This window comes from Rhea americana, unplaced genomic scaffold, assembly GCF_003343005.1.
Source record: "Rhea americana isolate MKP2758 unplaced genomic scaffold, rheAme1 scaffold_211, whole genome shotgun sequence".
Taxonomy (NCBI): Eukaryota; Metazoa; Chordata; class Aves; order Rheiformes; family Rheidae; genus Rhea; species Rhea americana.
Window position 1 is genome coordinate 1,391,545 of NW_028186269.1, and position 12,745 is coordinate 1,404,289.

A 12,745-nucleotide genomic window follows, 5' to 3' on the forward strand; every position below is an offset into this window, starting at 1 on the left:
AAGCACAGGAAGTTCTGCCTGACCGTGAGGGGGAATTTNAGTACTGGGTCCCATCTTGTTCAACTTCTTCATCAATGACCCGGATGAGGGGACAGAGTGCCTCCTCAGCAAGTTTGCGGATGATCCCAAGCTGGGAGGAGTGGCTGACACACCTGAGGGCTGTGCTGCCATTGAGAGAGAGCTGGACAGGCTGGAGAGCTGGGCAGAGAGGAACCTCATGAGGTTCAATAAGGGCAAGTGCAGAGTCCTGCACCTAGGGAAAAATAACCCCAGGCACCTGTACAAGCTGGGGGCTGACCTGCTGGAGAGCAGCTCTGCAGAGAAGGACCTGGGAGTGCTGGTGGATGACAGGTTGACCACGAGCCAGCAATGTGACCTTGTGGCCAAGAAGGTCAATGGTCTCCTGCGGTGCATTGGGAAGAGTGTTCCCAGCAGGTGGAGGGAGGTGATCCTGCCCCTCTCCTCAGCCCTGGGGAGGCCTCATCTCGAGTCCTGTGTCCAGTTCTGGGCTCCCCAGCACAAGAGAGACATGGAGCTACTGSAGAGAGTCCAGYGYAGGGCTACAAAGATGATCAGAGGGCTGGAGCACCTGCCCTATGAGGAATGGCTGCGAGAGCTGGGCCTGTTCAGCCTGGGGAAGAGCAGACTGAGGGGGGATCTTATCAACGCGTATAAGTACCTGAAGGGAGGGTGTCAAGGGGATGGGGGCAAACTCTTTTCAGTTGTCCCATGTGACAGGACAAGAGGCAATGGGCAGAAATTGAAGCACAGGAAGTTCTGCCTGACCGTGAGGGGGAATTTCTTCTGTGTGAGAGTGACGGAGCACTAGCACAGGTTGCCCAGAGAGGTTGTGGAGTCTCCTTCTCTGGAGATCTTCAAGGCCTGTCTGGACGCAACCCTGTCTGACATGCTCTAGGTGACCCTGCTGAACAGGGAGGTTGGACTAGATGATCTCCAGAGGTCCCTTCCAACGTTACTGATTCTATGACACTAGTCTCAGAACTTGTAAATCAGCCAGTATCTTTATTTTTCCCATTTGATTCTGTCTGCTTCCAGTAGGCCTCTAGCTTAGACTGAGTAATGTAGTCTATGTGCCTGCATCTCAAGTGGCTCAGTACCTTCCAGCTTCTCCTGCTGCTGCTGTCACTGCAGAAAAGAATACAAGCCATCAACATTGTGGGCACAGGAGAGGCAATTCAAGCACTTTGATTTTACAAGAGCACAACCYGCTTTTTTCAGCAACTCCTTTCAGGAAGTCTCTGCTCATAAATCCAAAATGTGTCTGTAGGAAAGTGTGGCATGTTTTGTGGTCAGTGTTCAGATTAGGCTACTGGCATGCTCATAATCACCCTACTCTTCCCTAAACTACAACCTACATATTCCTCCCAGTGCTGCCTCTGAGCAGCACCAGGAAAACATGTGCCTCTGGTCCTAGGGAAGCCTGTTTCCTGGAGGCATATGCCACCTTGAATTTGGCTGGTGAAACCACTACACATTTCAAATGAGCTCCATGCTAGTTCTTGTGATCACTGAACTRCTAGGAACAACACTACAGCTGGGTGAATGCTCTAAACTAAGCACTTCTGGAAATCACTTCTGACCAGCTGTCACACTGCATGGTATGAGTATGGGGAGAAGTTTGATCTACTTCACCTGAGGAAGGGAAGCCAAAAATGCAACCAAGAATACTTCCCACCTCCAGGGGTTATCAGGCAAGAGCATGTATAACAGCCTTTGGCATCTGGACACATAACTGGGAGAAGATCCAGGGTTCTCATCCTAATCCTGGGAGTTTCCCCCTTCCCTTCTTGAACTCTAGCAATCACCTCATGCAAGACACTCTATGGAGCAGAGAGACAAAGCTGTAAGATCTTCTTGAAGTACCACAGAAGCATTTTCACTCTACTAGCTATATACCTCTACCTTTCTGATTTGAGCAAACTGCTTGCAGTTAGGCTAGTTCACTGAAATTCAAGTTTCAGATGAAAACCCCTAATGTATCAGACTAAGGGTTTACTGGCAGTAATTTTGGCTCCTACCACCTAAAAAGGTATTTCAGCAGAATGACGACCTCACAGTTCTGAAGTCACTAGAGCTTTCAGCTAAAGTAGGTTAGCTGATAAACTTACATAGACTTCGTAAATCTGCAGTCAGTTTTACAAYAACACAGCAGCTGACAGGATATTCTGATTGCTTACATAAAGTTAGAGTGGAACCTCTCAGACTTAAGGTTTTCTAGGAGGACATATCCTAGAGCAACAGCCTGTRTGCAAGACAAAGGTTACTTTGTATTTACTGACACTTCAGTGGCTGGTACATCTGCCAGGTGCAAGGCCTGCTGCTCTGTAGCTCTGCTTTAGCTTCCTAGCTGATCAGCTTTTAGGTCACCCTACAGGATATATATCAAGTTCTTCGTATCATGGTGATTAACTTCAGACTCAAAAACCCAGGGTTCTACTTTCTTTACTGCTTTTGTAAACTCCACATTTGTCTCCAGGGGGGACACAGCGAAGTTTCCAATGCTTGCAAAACAACTTTTTTGTTGTTTCTAACAATCTGCATCTTCCACACATACAGTCCAGACATCTGTGGCTTTTAATGCTGTATTTGATTATAAATCTCATATCCAGCTCCTTAGTTACAGCAGCACTACCACTTCTTTTCAGGCACATCTCCATTGAAGCGCTGATTGATAAGGGAAGGGGAAGCATCCAGAAAGACCTGCCTGGCTCGGACAGACATTATCCCAGTCTCCATTTCACATGTGCATGCCAGATGGCAGAGCCATTCACACTGCACTACCTGGATCCCTTGGTGTTGTTATTGGCCAGTCTGCTACTGCTTGACTATTTGTAAATTAGACTTCAGTAACAAAATGAGCCAACAGTTGTCATTCAGCAACTCTCTTCTGACTGGGGCACATTTACTATACCAAAGTTTTGGCCTGTACTAAGAAACCATGTTCTTGCACAGCAAGATTCACATCAGTCAGCCACAGACCTGTTGGGAAGAATCTTGCAAGCTTCAGTCATCAGCCAACACTGGACATCATGCAAGCAGCTTTGGATTTTGTCTTCAGTCCAATGGAGGAAGTTTCTGCACCTTGGCAGGTCTTACACTCACACAGCACAGTTAAGTGTACATTTTTCATTTGCTCTATGCCTCACCATTTCCAGTTCACTTGAAAAAGTTTAATATGTGTTACAGGATGGAGTCAGCATTGACATGAAAAACTTAACCCTTTCTCTATGCCCCGGGGCATGCCACCAGGTCTGTTTTAGTCACAGGATCTTAGAAGCATTGACTAAGTCTAGATTGTTTAACGTAGAAGTCATCTGTGCCACACAGAGGCAGTCACACCAGCATGACTAAGCCATACACAACAGGACTGAAACATCTCCACTAGATGCATGAGCCACATCTTAGGTTGAGAATACCCCGTGCCATCCYGAGACTCTTCCAAAGACGCACTTTCAGCATCATGCTGTCCTTCCACATAATCTTAGCACCCCCTGAGTGCAGGCGCCCATGTCAAAGAAAAACAGCATGCAAATGCTTCAGCTACTACTAGTCTCCTTGGGATGAAAAGCAGGTTCAGTCAGCTGATCTTGGGGCACAGGCTACACATTTCATTGAATTATTCTAATGCAGAACATAATGCAGACTGCATGAACTCCCTTTGAGAAATATGCATGCACACAATCACTGGAACATATAGAAAGTGATCTACCCCTGCAAAATTGTAGTGTGATCAACTCCTCCCTGCCTCTTCTTGGGACTTCAGTGCTCACTGTGTTCAGGTTTACAGAGTTGATAATCCTGCACATAAGACAGAGTTTGCTTGTTTGCTTACTAGGTGTTGCTAAATTTAACTGTAAATCAGACAATAAAGCAGATTATGGAAGCTGGTTGGTGTACTTCCAAACTGAGTCATTAGGGTGTTGAAGTATTGTTCCAAAGCTGAAGCATCTGATGAAACCCTCCCATCAGAAATAGTCTTTAAAACTCTGCTGCTGCAATTATGCTCTAGTCACTATAGCTTTACTCTAAGAAATGACCATTAGACTAAATGCCTAGTGGATTAAACTAATTGACTCTGATCTAGATCCACTCAGCTGAACTGTTTAGTATTGTATCTGTAGAACASAGCCCTGAACAAGAGATTGTTACAAAGGCAGGACCAACAGAAGAGCTTCTCTGTGATACATCGTACCAGATACTGTGTTCAGCCACCTCATGCCTTCATTTTGGGGTGTGGGGCTTTTTGCCCCTTCTTCTCCATGGCCTAGCTTCAGAGCAGTCACCAAATCCTTTGTGGTAACTGGAGTCCAGGGGGAAATGTTACTGCATTTGTAAAGTCCAAATGCTTTCCTGCCTCTAATGGGCAACTGTGAGGCTTAATAAGCTGTGATTTGGGCATCCTTTCATTTTACACATCTGTTTTGTGGAGAAAACAGACATCACTAAAGCCACCTCTGCTAGAGCACCAGGCATGAAGACAACTCATTAGAGTAGCATTAAAAAAATTACAATTCAAAGTGAAGTACTTCAGCGCCAAGTCACTCCTAGCACACGTACTTTAGCCCAAACCAGTTTCTGGTGGGAATAACTTCAGAATACCTTAGATGCTCCCTCACAATAGATAAAATTAACTCATAAGACACTGCTCAAACATCACTTTTAGTTAAAGATATTTCATACAGAAATAACTTTTGAGTCTACTCAGCRACTATAACTCTAGTTAGCACAACAGAACTCTAAAGAAAATAGAGTACAAAACACTGGAGAATCAACTTATGGACTAATACCAATACTATGTTTGCAGTGTAACATCAGAGGCCTCAGCTRATTTTACACAGGATTTCTCATGCAACTGTAACTGGTTGTCCTATGTAGAGCCCCAAAAGGTTCAGTTTTCAGTGGGAGAGTTATGATCTTTTATTGTGAGCTTTCACTTTCTTTTACTGCATACTGCAGTCTTTACAATTTCATAATATTCAGGATCTGGTGCCAGAGACCCACTGGCTACATACACACTAGTAAATTAAACAGTATCAGGGAACATCCCCGGGCACTGGAAAACCATAATCTAAACCATCAAATTGTCAGAATGATCCCCAGCACAGTTTCAGGTCTTGCCAACCAGTACGCCCTCCAATAACGTGCAGGAACATTTCCCAGTAGGTGATTTGGATGCAGAAGGTGGTGAGGATGGAGGGTGTTAAAGGATGTGGGGTGTTAAGTGATGGGTAAGACAGTAAGTTCTGTTGTATGGTTGCAACCCTGTGACATTTTGGTTGGCCTCGGGACAGAACAGTTCCCAGCCTGTTGTACTTACTGGAATAGGTATAATAGTGAGTCCTTAGATCCTTTTTACTCTGTTTGGCTGACCACTCGGGAGGAGGAGACATACTGAGCATTTAGCATCTTTTCAGTTTCAACTGTAACAACTTTAATTATTCAGGATCACATCTTCCAGCTTCTGCAGAAAGAAGCTCATGTATCAGCGTGACTACAGACTGCAGACTGAGGAACTTTTAACAGGTTATTCAAACACACTTCACAGCAGAGGTGATGCTGCTGGAGGATTAAGCTAGCAGCTTTCCTGTTCAAGGCCATGAGTCAGTTGATGTAAGAGCACGATAGCAGAGCACTCCTTTGCCACTGCCCAGACATGCCAGAGTCAGCCTCTTTTGTTCGGTGCTTTGTTCACTGATGGGAAAACAGTCACAATCTAGATGATTCCTCCAATAGGACAGAAAAGAGATTTAGAATTCAAAGCTGTCTAGCTGCAGGCTGTTTGGCAAGTTTCRGTGCGAGCCTCACTACCACTTTTCTACTGCACGTAGGTGCCACTTACACCCTGTTCAAGCTGGTGAAGTGGACAAATCTCATTTGGCCATCAGATCTGCCAGTGCAAGAGTCTCCTGCAGTTGCAAAAGCACAGAGTGGGGAGGAAAAATTTCACCTATATTATTACTATTTGTGTCAGACATGAATTTAAGTAAGTTCTGCAGTTCCTCTAATTGGGGCTTTTACTTCTCTCAACCTCAACTTTTTGACGAGAGCAAGTCTGGACTCTGTCACTAAATTAGGTTACCTATTTGTATCAGCTGCTCAACAGGGTCTTCTCTTCCACAGAGATGCTCTTACTCAGACTGACATCCTGGAAGACAGAAAGGCTGCTCCGAGCTCCTGCAGTCATGCAGATGCAGGCATGTAAAGCTCCTAGATCACTCATTCTAGGTGATGGCACATGTTAGGGCACATAGTCTCCAAATCCTGCTGCAAGCCAACACCCAGAGAGATCTATATTGGTCTCAAAGCATACAACCAGGTAATACAAGCCACAAAATATCTGCTTCCAGCCTATGCTATCTCRATTTTAAAAGGTACATAACTCACCTTTCCTTTGAGGCATTTCAGAGCCTTACCCTGCCAGTCCCCAATGAATTACAGATTCACTGCTGCTGTTTATTTTACCTAACGGGTAAAGGTTGCAATCTACAGAGCAATGTCAAGACTACAAAAGGCTACAATGAACTGGTCAACAAGATGAGCGACCTGTTTAATCTCTGTCATTTGCTGCAGAAGTTTTCAGTATGGATAGGTTTCTGTTTTGGGACAGGAAAGAGTCAGGTAGTTTCTTCCTGCAACACTGTAGCTGCTGGTTCTGATCCCCAGGGAGCATGCCAAGGCTCCTTACCAACATAGCCACAGCAGTAGCACCACAACACAGCTTCACAAGAGCTCTCATCTGGAAACTGTTACACTAATCACTGCTTGCTCTCCAGATGGTAGACTGGCTCCACTCTCCCCTGCCCACCTCTGGTCTCAACACACAGTCCGCTTTTCTAGTAATCCCAAGATGCAAGGAGCTGGGCGGGAGCTGCTGACTGGCTCTGTGAGGGTATGTACTGCCACCAACATTATAAACTAATTAGTAGAGCTTTCCTCTGTTCCGTGTGGGACAGTCAGGGTCTGCAGTGCAGGCCAAAAAGCATTTGGCATTCCCTCCTTAAAACTTGAATGGAATTCAAGTTTCCTTCCATTTAAGGTGCCATAAGGTCCTCATCATGTGGCATAGGTAGACAAAAGGGCAACCCATTCTCTCACTATGGCTTGTGTCCACCCAGGTGATGGAGCCAAGGCACTCAGAAGCTGCTGCATGAGCTAGGCAGTACTTTGCAGAAGGCTGACAGGAGCCTGTGCTTAGGACTGCCTACAACCAAAGTCAAGTCTGTCAGCATGTGTTGCCGTAACAGGCATATAGCACATTGCCATCACAGCATAACAAACCAAGAACATGCAAACAAAATCCTGTAGTTCATGCACACACAAACAGCTGTTTGCTTCAGTAAGCCCTAACATTACAGGCTGGAGCATGACAACAGAACAAAGCCTCCATGAAAAGCAAGATTTGTATAAGTATTTAAAGTTGGTTGGCAGGCAGTTTCCCATCTTTTATTAGTGTCCCTTACAGAAGAAGRAGGAAAAAAAACAAAACCAAGAAAACAAGCAAAAAACCCCTACATGATTAGCCCTACTCCTTTTGCATAATTTGGTCTAGTCAGGAGTCATTCTGTGATAGCAACCCTGAAGAGCATCCAATCATGAGAAAAAGCTGGAATATTACAAAGCAAAATGAAAGGACACTAAAGTGAACCACTTGCAAAAATAAAGGCTACAGAGAAAATGGTACCACCACACAGCATGGCAGCCAGATCTCTAAACGAAGTATCAAGAGCTCTTCAACTGATCAATACCCTGAAAAAGTTGCAAACTAGAAACCTAATGAGAAAACCCATGAGTTACAACACCTCCATGACTCAGTTGTAACTACAGCTTCAGTGACTCAACAGGAAGTTCGGTTACCAACTTCATCCAAATCCCACCAACACACTGGTTCCCAACCAGTAAAGCTGGCCTCACTGGTGAGACAGGTCTCAGCAGTGACATACAAAAATTACAGTCAAGCATGGCAAGGAGCCCAAGCTAACAGACTCCGTTGGACCCATGCCGGTTCCATAAGACCCAGAACATATTGACTGCAGCCAAGCACTGCTTGAGAAACTGAGCGATTAGGAAACCACTGCGCTGGCAGATGTTGCTCCACAAGAGTTGCTTGTAGGAGGTCCAAATGTTATCTCACCTTTCTGTACTGTGAAGCCTCACCTCAACTTTTCCACTGGCAGCTCCACAGCAGAAAGTGCACTATCCCAGGTTTCTAGCCAGACCAGATAAAGCTTGTTGCTGCAGTACACCAACAGCCTAGAAGAGCAGCTAACATAGACACCTGTTAACAAAACTGACACTTAGCACTGGAAAGGAGACAAACCTCTCCAATCTTTACCTTTTAGAGTATCTTCTTAACTTAGAAGAGAAAGGAACCTAAAAGAAACATCAGAACTCCTTGTAACGTTGGTCATGCAACTTCCACTTTTCAAGTCCACTGCCAGTATCAAAGTCTAGGAAGGAATAAAGACGCCTCACTTCTAATCTCCAASTAAATAATGTCTTTAAATACTATAATGCTCTGATTCCATCTTCACAGCTCATGATTAAAAAAGAAAAAAACATCTATCTATGCTTCTGCTTATATTTCTCAATTCAGATTGCTGATACAGGACCCAACTATTCTCTCTGCTACAGCCTTTAGCAGAGCAAGACTGCGGTATTGTTTAAAGGCACTGATCCAGATATACTAGAATAGGAGATAAYTCTTGTTCTAGCTGAAAGTTGGTGTTTCCCACTGCTTAGTTAATTCTCTTGGCACTGAAACTGTCTAATTTGTTCATTTCTGGAGACAGTTACCAAAAAGTTTCACACAATAAAATGGCTATCACCTCAAGTTAAATCACTCTCAAGCAATTAAGACACTAAAATTAAGGCATTCCCTTATAGTCAAAAGAGGATGTAGTGAGAGCCTGGACATATCAACTCACCTTGAGGTAGACATAGCAGGGCTGGTCAAATAATTGCTATCTCCAGCTTCCCTGATTACAYCTCCATGAATATGAGATGTAGTAAGAGCTTAGGCACTAGCACACATGTAGAAGACACCTACATTAGATGTCTTAACATCAGCTGAACATTGTTCTAAGAGTTGTAGTGCCAACTGAAGCACCGTATGTCTCAGCAACCACATCAAGCTCCAGGTGCCTTGGAATCCTGCATTAATAGCTCTGAGTTCATGAAGAGAAGACAACATCTAAGACAAMAATATCAAGCAGCAACAATACTGAAGCACTGTAGTTCTACCATTGAAAACAGCTCCTCAGGAAAGAAGTCCTGTCTTTCCTTTCCCAAGAAGCTCCATCTTCCATCCACTCCTGTAGCAGGCCCTACTAAAATTGAAGATCCTTAGATGCCAGATGACATAAACAATTGTGGAACATCCCTGTCAAGCACTGAGATGTTTCAGCTGGACACAAAAGCCATATCAAAAAAGGTTAGGACAAAGTGCTACACAGGCCACCTGGAGACATCTAAGCACTAGCAATGCCAAATACATACTTAAAATGCACCAATTTTGCTGCTAAAACAGCAGCCTACATTTCAGGTTAGTGTACTAGCTTAATTTTAGAAGGCTTACAGGTTTCTTGCACGTGCTGCAACTTGTCTCAGGTTGTTAGAGAGGATTGTTTGGTTTCCAGAAGTTTCATAGTTCTGCCATTAGAAATGTTAGTTCTAACTCTTCTATAACTGAAAGAAATTTGGAATAAAAGACTGCAAACTTGCACCAAAGTCTCCTTGTATAACAGAAATGGCAGCTTATTTGTCTCTGCTCCAGTCAGAGTTGACCAGACATGATAGATTCTCTATTCTACTAACAAGTAGCTATCAGCAAGCGAGTGTTCACATGGACAAGTGCTGTTTATAGCGCTTGCTAAATAGAACTAATGTGATGTTGTTCTGTATGTACTATAGAAGAAAGTGGTTCCTCCTTATCCACTGCCTACATGTTTAATAAGCAAGCAGGACTACCTAACTTCTACTAATTAGTTTACATTCAGATAGGAATGACATCACCTTTGGAATAGGGTTCTGCCTGCCCTCCTAAGCTTGTGTTAGCAGCCAGCACACACTTCAACAGATGAAACAATCACAACTCTGTTTTCCTCAAGATACAGGCTGGATTGTCCACTGCCCTCCTGCAACAGGCCTATGTATCTTGGCTCAGCTAAGCAAGGACATAATGGGCACCAGTTTGTAGATGTTTCCATTTGAGAGTATAACCATATTAATCCATTATGATGCATCAACCTTCCCATTTCAAAGAAGAAAATGTGGGTGCCCACTAAAGCCACTGGTTCTTTTACATACAGGAGAGTAACGGTAAAAAACTTGGGCAGGGACTTGTGTACAGTTGGGCAGGGTAAAGATTATGCTGAGAGACAACCACCACATTAGGGAGTTTGGTGACGGCAAGTATCCTCCTGTGCCCCCAAGTTGAGCACAGAGATATTACCACATTTGTCCCATTGTTATCATCAGACCTTACACTCCACTGAAGCAGGGCTCCAGACTGGAGGTGGAAAAGCAAACATCCCTACTGCATACCTTTTAAGTCCCTATTCCTGCCCCCACCATTTCAAAAAGGGCAATTAGTTTCATACAAAATGTTTTGAGCAATAAAGTGCTATCTTGAAGAAGATTAGAAAATCCTTTAACCGTTCTTGCAGATAAGACTAGTTGGAAAGAAAAAAAGATGTTGCTTGGTCACTTGTTTCTGCTCATTACTTCTGTGACAATATACATAGACAAGTTATGCAGCAATAGCCAAAGGTCAAGTGATGTGCAAGAGGCAGTGACACAATTTCCAATAATCAGACCACCAAGAACTAAGCACAATCACATCAATGCTCCTAACACCGATCTTGTGCACGCAGAAGACTGTGCAACATCATTCTACTTTCTGTGCCCAATGTGAGTTCTGCCACTTGATATAAATGCATAATTACTCCAGACTGGTGGGAAAGGTAGTTATGTCTGTGTCACTGACATTTCAACATGGGAAAAAAGGCCACGTGATCCACAGAAGGGAAACAACCTCAGCGCTGAGTCACACAGAGAGCCTCAAGGACTTCTGTTCCTCCATGAGTTCACCCAGAACTTCCCAGGATCTAAGCGTTATCCAGGCCTGTGTGCCTCTTCCATGGAAGAAAATTTCAGACCAGCATTCACCCTGTCTCTAATGAGAAACATTTATCATGGGGGGATTTCACTCAAATGCACTACAGGGGCTGCAGGCAAACTGTTTTTTATTTATTTATTTTATTCAGTAGAAAGCCTAGAGTTTTCAGAATCGTAAGTGTTGAGCAGAACTGTTCCCACGAAGCAGGACTGCTTACACTCACATGCTTGTCATTTTTAGCCATCTCATGGGCTAACTACTCACTGTCACATGGTCCAGAAGGGTACATATCCAGATCTGCACCTGGAGTTCAGATACTGAACGGTACAGCAAAACTACAGGTATTTTGAGCTTAAATCCTCCTGCATACTTTGTTCTGCTGCTCTTTATTCAGCTATTTCTATAGTTCACATCCCCACAAGTTTCACACCATTCCTTTTCAGGAAAAATAGATGCCTGTTTGATCCTGCCTACTTAAATGAAACCTCATGTTCCACTTTTTAGCTCATCCAAAGCACAAAAGTCTCCACAAGCAATGCATGCAGAAGCCTAGCATGTGCATAGGAAATGGGGAAGTGCCCTTCAACACAGAAAAACAGCACGGCGAGTTCGGCTTCATGCTCCTCATGAGGTGGAAGCAGGACTCTTATCCCACATAGGCTAACCCTGCACAAAGGGGACTAAACTCAGCCCAGGCCCTCAGCACAGACCCAGAGAACCAAGCAAGCACTTCTGCAAGTGTGAAGTGCCAGATTTCTGCAGAAAGGCCCTTGGCAGGCAGAGCAGACTGGGGGAGCAGTGGAAGAGGCATCCTCTATTCATGGATGACATCTTGCGGCTGCTGCTGCACGGAAGCAGAGCTTTCTGAGGCTGAAACACCGCCTGCAGGGCAATTCCCCAGCAAAGCTGCTCCTGAAAGACTTTTGAGAAGAGCAAGCCTTATTAACACACGTTATTAACTATGCTCAGAAAGAGCAGATTAAATCAACAAGAGCAGAGGTGGGGAAGACAGTGAAAGGTGAGAAAGCGAATCGTGCCAAAGCCCGGGCTGGCTGGCTGGGTTTGATGCTTTTGCCGTAAGGACTGAGGAGCAGGCTGCACGCCACCCGTGCGGGAGTCCGGGGCTCATTTTTACACGGGGCTGCTGGAAAGCAGAAACATCAGGGAAGCAAAGATATTTATGTGCTAGGCCAGCCTCCCGGAATTTTTTTATTTAGTGGGCAGAAATTAAAAACATCCGGGCATACCCTCGGCAGGCAAAGGGCTCTCTGGGCACAATGGAGGCTGCAGACTAGCCGACTTCCCGAGGTCCCTGCCAAGCCAAACTGTCCCACGAACAAGGCAGGAGCAACCGTGCCTCGGGAGCTGCCCGTGCCACTCCAGCGTGGCTGCGCAGTCCCCGGCCACAGGTTGCCCACGGAGGGCTACACGCATGGCCCGAACTCAGGGCGGAGCCGCCGGCAGGTCGGCGGCGGCAGCAGCGGGTCTGGTTTGAATTAAGGCTCCCGGGGCAGCCTTGGCCAGCACAAAAGCCCGCTGCAGCCCTCCTCTCTCGGCCCGCCGCCGCCGAGCGACCTGCTGCGGGCGGGCAGCCCGGCGCGCCCCGCC

The 12,745-nt window shown here is 45.2% G+C and overlaps 1 protein-coding gene across 1 annotated transcript in view; it reads right to left on the bottom strand.

The window, feature by feature from the left end:
• Positions 1-12,745, bottom strand: part of SDC1 (syndecan 1) — a 29,613-nt gene that overhangs the window by 16,441 nt on the left and 427 nt on the right. The gene's annotated exons all lie outside the window — the stretch shown is intronic.